The sequence below is a fragment of the Ictidomys tridecemlineatus genome, unplaced genomic scaffold, assembly GCF_052094955.1.
Source record: "Ictidomys tridecemlineatus isolate mIctTri1 unplaced genomic scaffold, mIctTri1.hap1 Scaffold_154, whole genome shotgun sequence".
NCBI lineage: Eukaryota > Metazoa > Chordata > Mammalia > Rodentia > Sciuridae > Ictidomys > Ictidomys tridecemlineatus.
This window is the reverse complement of record NW_027521353.1, coordinates 159,075-169,635: the sequence shown is the minus strand read 5'-3', so window position 1 is coordinate 169,635 and position 10,561 is coordinate 159,075. Positions and strand designations below refer to the sequence as shown.

General features: G+C 29.8%; 1 long non-coding RNA gene across 1 annotated transcript; it reads left to right on the top strand.

Moving 5' to 3' along the window:
* The first annotated feature begins 231 nt into the window (after nt 1–231).
* LOC144372734 (uncharacterized) lies at nt 232–10,263 on the top strand. Its single transcript, XR_013432639.1, has 3 exons — nt 232–308; nt 6,402–6,519; nt 10,176–10,263. It is a non-coding gene; the product is annotated as an uncharacterized LOC144372734 (long non-coding RNA).
* Nucleotides 10,264–10,561: the final 298 nt, after the last annotated feature.

Below are 10,561 nucleotides of genomic sequence, written 5' to 3'. Positions count from 1 at the left end.
ATTTGCCCAATTTCAGTATTTAGCTCTTCAGGATTATATTTATGTATACTTATGTAAATTTTTATTAACTTTTTCTTATCTAGGGAACACAAATATATGCTGCAAAAAGAGGCTCCTGTATTGACCTTGGAATTTTAGATGTCATGCAGATATTTGGCCTAGCTGGACCACCACAATTTGACAAATTTGGGGAAGGAGTCATTATAACAACACATGATAAACTCAGCCATTACCTCACTCTGCTCACTGAACAAAACCCAATTGAGAGTCAGTTTCTGGAAAGTCTTGCAGATAACCTAAATGCAGAGGTAAGATCTGATCAGCCAAAAGTTGGGATAGAATTGTCAGCTTTAAGAATAACGATAAAGGTTGAGTTGGTTTTTGCTTTGTAGTGTTTAGGTATACAGATTATGCTATATAGTCATAAGACAAAAGAGGCTGGGGTGGTGGGGGGCAATATTGTTGATTAACTCACAGCAGTATAAATGTAGACAACAATACTGAACGGAACTCATTGTTAAATGATCACACTTGCAATCTATGAGGTTTTGCTATAGATCAGAAATACAATCCAAAGTTTACAAATCAGGGAAACAGAAATAGCAATAACTGATATGTTTAGTGCTCAATTGATGATTAATATTTGTATGAAGTTTTTCTAAGGTTTATGAAGCTTTCTTGTCTTTATTAGGTCATTTGATTATCTTTGTTATGTAAAATGTGATTGCCTAAATTGAGCAAGAGTATAATGTCTTATTTCAAATGTGTGTGTGTAGGCATGTGGGAGTGTGTGGGGGGAGACTTTAATAATAGGATGTTAGAGTCTGTAAACAAGTCAAAATAACACCTGGTATTTTGCCAGGGGAATGTTAGAGTTTGTAAACAAGTCTGATTGGTGCCTGGCAAAATGCCAGAGGGAGTGGTTTGAAAAGTAACAAAAGCGAGCCATTAAGTGTGGAGATTCCTTATTGATTGACTGATGTATCTAGTTTATGCTAATTAAGATAAGCTGTGCAAAATGTATAAATAGCTCTGTTGTCCTATAATAAACAGCTCCCTCTTCTGCTGTATCAACTGTACACAAGTTATTCGTCACCCCACCCCCAGCAATAGGATTTAAATAATGAACCTAGAAAGCATAGGTAACATCTCAACTGGTAAAGAAAATAAACATTTTTACAATTTAGAGTATATGTATACATGTATGTATGTATATATATATATATATATATATATATATATATATATATATATATATATATATATATATCAAACTTTCAAATGAATGTTTAAAATTAAGTGCAATGTTTTCATGACATTTTTAATGACTGCACAAGTATTCAACGCTTTCCTACCTCAGTATCCTTTTTTTTAAAGTTAACTCAAATAATTTAGGTAATTTAGCTAAGATGTAAATATTGAATAAATGAATGAAATATTCACAATCATATTTACAATCAAATATTACTTATTGTGTGCAAGTCTATCTGGCGTACTTCTTAAACAATCTATAGAAATTCTATTCAGGTTATTTACAAGATTCTTTATAGAGAATGAAAGACACACTCTACATTATGTAGTTCTTCTGTTAAGAAGCATATAGTTCAAAAGGAGAAAAAAAGATATGGAAAGAAAATGGCAACTTCCATAGAAGTACTTGGTAGAAGGAGAAAATATGTTTGACCTGGGGCTATCAAAAAAGGCTTTTTTCATGATGATAGTAAACTTAGTCTGAGTTCAGACAATAGATACGTTTTGGAAGATAAGTTTGAAAGTAAGAAAAAAAGCATGAAGAGCACTGGTTTACCTTAACAAAATTACAGGACAACAAAAAGATATTAGAAAATAAAATTTGACTCCAAAGAAAATATTATCATAGCTCAATTTTGGTCCTCATTGCCTACCCCGATTACATGGTGTAAGTAATTAGGTGTGGGCCAAGAGTGTTTATAATGGGATAAAATCTATTACTGCAAAGTGATGGTAATAGTAGCATAGGCTAGAGACTGCTGGGTGCTTCATGTACATTCTCTTATTCTGTCAGAGCTGCTAAGTAGATATTATACTCAGAGAGACGTGTAACTGCCCAGGGTCACTAAGTTATAATTTTTAGAAATAATATTCAAACTGTGGTCTATTTAGCTCTAACCAAGATCTTTTCATTGTTGCTTAAGACTTCTGTAATCTTATTAAAAATGTAATAAGTTAAAAAAATACATTACCCTACATTAAGATTCTCCCTTCTTTTCTTCTAAAACCTGAACTAAACATTTTCAAAAATGGTAGCCATAATTTCTCTTAACATTTACAGTAAAAAAAATCCTGTTTTTCTAAAATTTAGCTTAAAGAGCATGTCAAGGAATATTAAATCTTAGCACACCTAGAATTGGTTCTTGATAGTTTTTGTAAGTGGTAGTCACAATGTGTTGATGTTATTATGCAGAAGACACAAAGTAAGTAAAACAATGCTCTTGTCCTCAGGGAACTCTTTCCTGGGGACAAAAAAGTAGCACCAGTGAAACTATGTGATCTAGCCCTGCATATAAAAATAGCGCTTAAGTTCATCTCATATTAATTAAAGTACTTGCTAGAAATGTCATTTTCAGAAATGTCAACACACTCTGAGCACAATTCCATTTAGTGATATAAAGGGCATTTAAATAATGAAACATATAGATTGAAAATTTTTAGTTACTATAATGAAGTACAGCCATTGCTAAACTTGCTCATATCTTGGTTTACTGGAAGAGCTCCCTGTTACAGTAAATTTTCCTGTTAATGAAACAAACTCCTTTAAATTATAGTTGAATGTGAAATTAAACTTAGTCATCTGTACACATCAAGTGTGAAATTGGTTTATAACATAAATCTGTGCTGCATTCTTAAGATAATAGATTTGTAAGTCCTTAGACTGCAAAAAAATCTCCGTAAGACTCTAAAATATCACTAATCAACATAAAGATTATGTTAGGATAGTAATGTTGCCTTTATTAATATATTTGATTTCCTGAATATCAATTTTGACCTTGAATTTAGAAAAATTGGAGAAAATATTTTATGAAGTATAATTTAATGCAAATATTTTATGAGACATCTTTGCTGATTGATGCCTAATGGGGCTGACTTCATAATGCAAAGTTGAGAAGTAACAAATCCCTTTCCTATAAAGAGCCACTTATTTTTGCACTGTGAGAAACACTGATATATGTATTTCAGGCTAATTAAAATGTATTCATGTTGCTCAGTGTATACTCTGTTCTAATCCCTATATTCCATACTTTATAACTTTGTTAATTATTCTATATCCTAACATATACATTCTTTGTGTACACAGAGTTTTTGTCTCTTCAGGATGTTGTACATACAATGGCTCTTGAGTTAAAACCTCCACAGTCTGACTACCCTTCCCACTTCTTATTCTCATTACTCCTCAACATAGGCCTTCTGCCCTAGGAAGCTATTACTCTACTCACTTCACTTAGAAAGGCCCAATTTTCTTTTTTATGAAATATAGATGCTCTCATTGTGAAAATTCAATAAGTGCCTGTTCCAAGTTGGTAAGCAATATAGTATCACTATTTTCTGATGATCCCTTCATATGTAGCCCTACTTAAGCAGTATATATATAAAATTAAAAATTATACTCATGATTATATTTGCTTATTTAGTTTCTAAAAACTATATAAAGTTAATAGAAACTATATGAATGGTTTTAACTAGTTTTTTAAAACACACATATAGTAAAAATAAATAAGATAACCTTAAAGACTAAAGTTTAAATAGATAAATATTAAGTGACACTTGAGTCTGATTTCTGAATTACCAAATTTGGAGTTGATTTTATTATTGTTAAGGAAGAATTAATTTTATTACACTATACACTAATGTCACTTTTACATGTTATATTTTTGAGTATCTTGTATGTGCTAGACTCTGTGGATGTTGGGCTTCTATTTGTCATCTTAATTATTTATACATATCTCACCTCCATGACTAGAGAAGTGAGGTCAGGGACCATACTATTTGTTACCATATCCATTGTACCTTAAATTATATATAGGCTTTTTAGTGATTTGTTATGATTATGGAGATAAATAAATAAATTTCAAAAAGAGAGAGTATGGAAAAAATACTTGTTTTATGAAAGGCTCCTGTATCAGATAGCCACTAGGCGACAGCAAATATTTTCAAGAAAAGTTTTATTTTTGTCACTAGGTGGCATTCAAGGATTAGTCTCAAAATAAGTTGTACCTTTACATTTATTTTTTCTGGATAATCTCTTCCCTTTTAATGAATTTTTAGAAGATTTCCATTACATGATCTAATTTTTGATACCTACTTTTTCTTCTAATCTTATAACTAATAGCAATAGGTAATTATTGATGTTTATTTGATAAGTCTGATTTTTAAATTGTCCTTTATAAAATTTTTGTCTCTTGAGATTTGTATAGTATTTTAAAAGAGCATCATAAGGTCAAAACGGAATGAATATAGGTTGTTATTTTAAAGTAATAACGTAAAGTAATAAGAGAATATAGGTCACTATAAAGGAATATATGGGTTATATGACAATACATTTTTGACTTGCAAATAATAAAATCAGAAATAGGTGAGACTCTCAGCTATTTATCCGTATCATCAAACTAGTTTTATTTACCTAAGCAGACTGGAAAAACTGTTTAAACATCCTACACAACTCTCTTATTGGCTTAATTTTAATTCTTACTGCCTTTCATTTTCTGAAAAGCTTTACAGTTTACATTTAGGAAATGTACTTACTTATAGTATGAATGGCTTGGTCATTTTTAAGTAAAGTAGTAGAAATTTAGAAGCAAATAGGCAGAATCTTCTTATGTATTTTTTTTTTTACTTTTGGTTGTCCCACTTTTTAAATAACAAATACTATGATGTAATATTACAGTAAAAATTATATGCTGCTGTATCTCATCTTCAATTCACTCAAAGTAGCTAAATGTACAATTTTTTGTTGTTGTTGTATTTTGTTTTGTTTGGTGCTCAGAATTGAACCTAGGACCTTCTGCATACTAATCATGTACTGTACCACTCTCAGTCCTTCTACATTTTTATTTCACAATAAAAGTTATATAGAATTAAAAATTATAATACAGCGACTAGATCAAACATGAAGATTTTTATTTTCTTCAAATTTAGTACAAAAATGGCACCATTTGTTTTCCTTTTTTTTCCCCTCCTGTGAGTAAAAAAAATGGGTTCAGGTACAAATTTACAGCTGTCAAGTTTTACAAATTTGGTTAATAGTTAAAGTAAAAAGGATACATTAAGTAAAAGCAGAATTACTTCCCTTGCCTAAGGAACTATTTTAAGAATACATCTCATTATAATTCTGAATTAATATTCTTATCTAATCATGTCTTTCTCTTTATTACACAGATCTTATATTTATTGTTGTGTTCTAAATTATTATCCTTTGGTTTTATTTAATAAATATATTACAAATCACTTCAAATGCTATATTAAACATTATATTTCCTTTCTGAATATAATCTAAACAATCATCCAATGATAACTTTGGTTCAAATGTTTAAATATCATATTTTCCCATTGCTTGTTTTAAAGGTTAACAATTTTAAAAAACACCCTATTCTTGTATGATTTTGAAAGCATAAATATTAATATGTCTAAGTACCAATAAATTTGCTTTGTTTTGTGCAGAAATAATTGCATTTTCCATTATACGCATATTGTATGTTTATACTGGCAGTCCTCTAAATGAGTATCTCTAAAGGTAAAAACTACCTTTGTACCTTCTATGGTTTTATTGATGACAGTGCACAGAATCAGGATAAAGATCGACAGAATTAATATTTAATTATTTTTTAAATAATGTTGAGTTTTATTTTTTAATCTTTATTCATTTTGCTTATTTTTTTATGTGGTGCTGAGGGTTAAGCCCAGTGCCTCAAATGTGCTTAGACAAGTGCTCTCCTACAACCCCAGCCCCATATTTTGTTATTTTTATTCTGGTACACTTAAATTTAAACATACTCAGTAGTTTTATAAATATAAAATGAAACTAAAAAAAAACAGATACAGAATATGAAAAAGAATTAACAAATGTCAAAAATGTCCTTAATGCTATGTAGAATTAAAATTTATACAGGGAAAAACAATCAAATGTCATCATTGAGTAAATTCAGTTTGGGAAGATAGCATTTCCAATGTACTATTCTCAATGAAATAAAGAGGACTGCTGTTTTCATTAACTGAGAAGTCATTTCAATGATTGTGCTTACCTACTTTCAAATGTGGCACAATGATCTATTTTGAAAACTTAATTTCTGGCAGAGTGGCCTTTGCTGTAATGTTTATGTTTGACTTTAATGCATTCCTTTAATTTCTGTTGTATTTTTGATTTGCAGATTGCTCTGGGAACAGTCACAAACGTGGAAGAAGCATTGAAGTGGATAAGTTACTTACCTTTATGTATGGATGAGAGCAAATCCATTAGTGTATGGCATCAGTCACAAAGCTTATCAGGTAGAAAACGCAAACTCATTTATTAAAAAAAAAAAAAAAAACAAACCCTCAAGCCTTCTTTTTGGTTCTGTAATCCTTTCATGATGTGAGGATAAATATTTGCTACTTTTGCCTCATCTGAAAAGAGTTATGAACCTAGAAGAAAAATAAAGATTCTTAATCATTTTTTAAAATACACTAAAAAATTAAATTTGTTTCTTGTAATTATTTTCCTTTATTTAAATATCTTTTCCCATTAATAATGTTGATATTTGTATCATACTATTTTTCAGGTATATTTCTGTTAGATGTTGATATTTCAACATGAGTTTTTACTCTGGTACATTTAGTTTTAGAAATAACCAGATATAAGGAAACAGACCATTTTTAAAAATAGGCTTGTTATATAAAATCTACTCCTCCTGTCATGTCCCTTCTATGCCCTATAGTGAAATAAAAGATAGCATTAAAGCATTATTGTCTTAACAGTTTAAAGTTTAAAGTCAGTTTCATGATTCAATGTGTGTGCATAGACAGAGAATTACATACACGTGATAGCAGGTCTTCCTATGAGCTTTATAGTTGTGTGGTTCATGTGGCTTACAGATCTTGTCTTTTCTTTAGAACTCTGCTTTATATACTGTAAATGCTTCCTAATTACAGATAAAATTCAGTTGTAATGTAATAAAAACATTATTTCACCATCTTCATATGATATTTACTTCTGTTAAGTCAAAATTATCAAAGAGGTTGAGTCTAACTCAAAATTATAGTTTTTCTCTATTTACCAATATATATACACACAAATATTGTATTGATAAATACACATACATATGCATTGAATGTATGTGCATGTATTGGTAAATATGTGTATACATACATATATATATATATATATATATATATATATATATATATATATATATATATATATATGTATTATGTGCATTTGTTATCAAAGCAATTGCTAAACTTTTGGGGGTTTTCTTTCATTTTTCCTTTTCTTGTACAGTAGATTTTGCCATGGAAGAGTTGAAACTTAAGACTTAGGGGGGAAACATTAAAAATAGTAGTAGCAACTCGTTCTGAAGCTGGTAATCTGAAATTCTTAGGTTTTCATACTTTGGTCTTCTTTACATAGAATTCCACTACTTTTCTGCTTCTCAGTTAAAATATGTGCTGATCTTCAAATGGATGTCTTATTTTATAAGCAATTTATAACTGCTTAATCATCTGTGATTTCATACATTTTTATATTTATTAATTTTTAACTGGTACTCTATAGACACACATAAAGGTGGGAATCACTGTGGGTTATTCATACATGTGCATAGCATAATTTGGTCAGTTTATTCACTCAGTTCCTCCCTTTTCCATCCCTTCTCCCTTCCCTCTGTACCCTTTATCTACTTCGCTAATCTCTGTTCTATTTTCATGGGACATTGCCCACCCCCTTTCTCTATTTTTTTAGTTCCTTAGTTATCTCTTGCTTCCACATGAGATAAAACATAAGGCCTTGACTTTTTGAGTCTGGCTTATTTCACTTAGCATGGTGTTCTCCAGTTCCATCCATTTGCCAGCAAATGCCATAATTTCATTCTTCTTTATGTCTGAATAAAACTCCATTTTGTACATATACCATATTTTCTCCATTTGTTCATATGTTAATGGGTACCTGAACTGGTTACATAACTTGACTATTGTGATTTGTGCTGCTGTGACCCAACAATCCCAACAGACCTTGCACTTTTTAAATAATGTGTCTCTAAATGTTCTCATCACAAATATGATCATTGTGAGAATAGTCAAAGGTACAATGAAAATTTTCTGAAGGACTAAAATTAAACAAGTACATGTATTTTCATGGGTTAAATATTCCTTGGAATAAGATAAACACATCAATTGATTTTTAAGTATTAGGTTAATATCAAAAGTTTTTTTGCAGTATAATGAAAACTTTAACATAGTTTTCTGGTATTTAAGAAAGAGGAATTTTGTTTCATTCCAGGATTCATAGTTTTACTGCATTTACAGTTCTATATCTTAACTTTTTCTTTAACTTATATGTTTTGATTTTGTTGCTCTGTAAATTTGTATCTATAGAATTCTTATAGACAAAAACAAATCAAGTAATTTGGACCTGATATATATAGTATCACTTATAGCAAATATTTGCTGATAATACTCTTAATGCTATGTTACTTATCTGCAGTTGGTTTCCTTTTGCCTAATTTTTCTGATTTTTAAAACTTTTTTAAGCTGCCAAAAAGATCTAAGTTAAAACAAATGGTGGAAATATTAACTCATTAGATTTCTAAGGAGGTTTACTACTTCTCCAACACCCCATTAAAGGTCATATTTTACATTATTGCTCATAACAAGAGATTACTCTTCAAGACTTAGATGTGTATGGTTGTGCACTTGTACAGTATGGTTGTGCATGTATATACATAGCAAAAAGAATATTTGTTAGTATTTTGTATTGAATATCAATTTATACTTAGAAAAAAATTATAATAGTTTTAAAACTATATAAAAGTTCACTGTCAACTTCATTTTATTCTTTGATTCTATTATTATTATAGACAAAATGGATTTTTCCACCAACAGTTGTGAAAACTACTAAAACAATAGAATTGTATTTTTAAGGGGATAACCATTCATTTATTTTACCTTTGACAGGGGAAAGCATTTTTTGCCATCATATCTCCAAATGACTGATAAAATAGAAGTATGGTTTGGTAATTTAAAGTGCCTATTTAAGTGTGGGAATTAGAAGATGATATTTTTTTTTCCTTATACCCAATTCCCTGTGTCTATAACCTTAAAGATTATAAGACCATGGAAGAATAATATTGGTATCTAAAGAGATTGTACAGACTGATTGTTTTATTATCCAAAAAGACTATGTGGATTGATAATTTTAATGAATTTTAAAGCTTTCTTTATTTAATCAAATACAATATTTTCTAGTTGTTTCTTAAATGTATAGAATGTACTTCAGAATTTATAATTGAAAAATCTCTGATCAGCAGCTTCAATACTGGGTATATACCCAAAGGAAATGAAATCAGTATGTTGAAGAACATCTGTTCTCCTGTGTTCATTGCAGCACTATCCATGCAAAGAAATGGAAGCAGCCTAAGTGTTCATCAGCTTATGAATGGATAAAGAAAAATCTAATACCTATACACAAATGGTGCATTATTCAGCTATAAAAAAGACTGATATATTGTCTTTGCAGTAACAGGGATGGAACTGGATGTTGTTATGTTAAGTGAAATAAGCTAAGTACAAAAGAACAGGTACCACCTGATCACATTCATGTGTAGAATCTCAAAAAGTTGATGTTACAGAGGTTGAAAATAGAATGGTGGTTACTAGGGGCTGGAGAGAGGGATGGGGAGAGACTCATCAATGAGTACTAAGTTTTTATCATAAATAAATGATAAATGTTAGACTGATCAATGAGTACCAAGTTTTTACCATAAATAAATGATAAATGTTTGAAAAATAGTTGTATTTAATCTGTTTTAAATATTGCACAATATATTTTTGTATTGAAAAATCACTTTACACCATTGATACATATAATTTTATGCTTCAAAGTACCAGTTCAAAATTAAGTTTTTAAAAGTCTAATTAAAACATCAAGTGTTTATATTTCTTTCCTGTAGATTGACCCAACATTAAGAAAGCATCGAGAACAGTTAGTCATTGAAGTTGGACGAAAACTAGACAAAGCTCAGATGATTCATTTTGAAGAGAGAACTGGTTATTTTTCCTCAACGGATTTGGGTTGAACCACCAGCCACTATTATATTAAATACAATACCATTGAGGTAATATTCTAAGAGGAACAAATGCAAAAATGTTTGTTTTTACAGTCAAATACTTTCTAGACTTCAAAATATATTAATAATGCCAAATAACAAAACAACTTATGAGCAAATACATTTAGTTTATATGAATTCAGCAATATACTTTTAGTAATGACAAGGAAAAAAATGACTTTAGATAGCAATGGTGCTCTTCTGTCATCCTGTTTCATGAACATATCCTA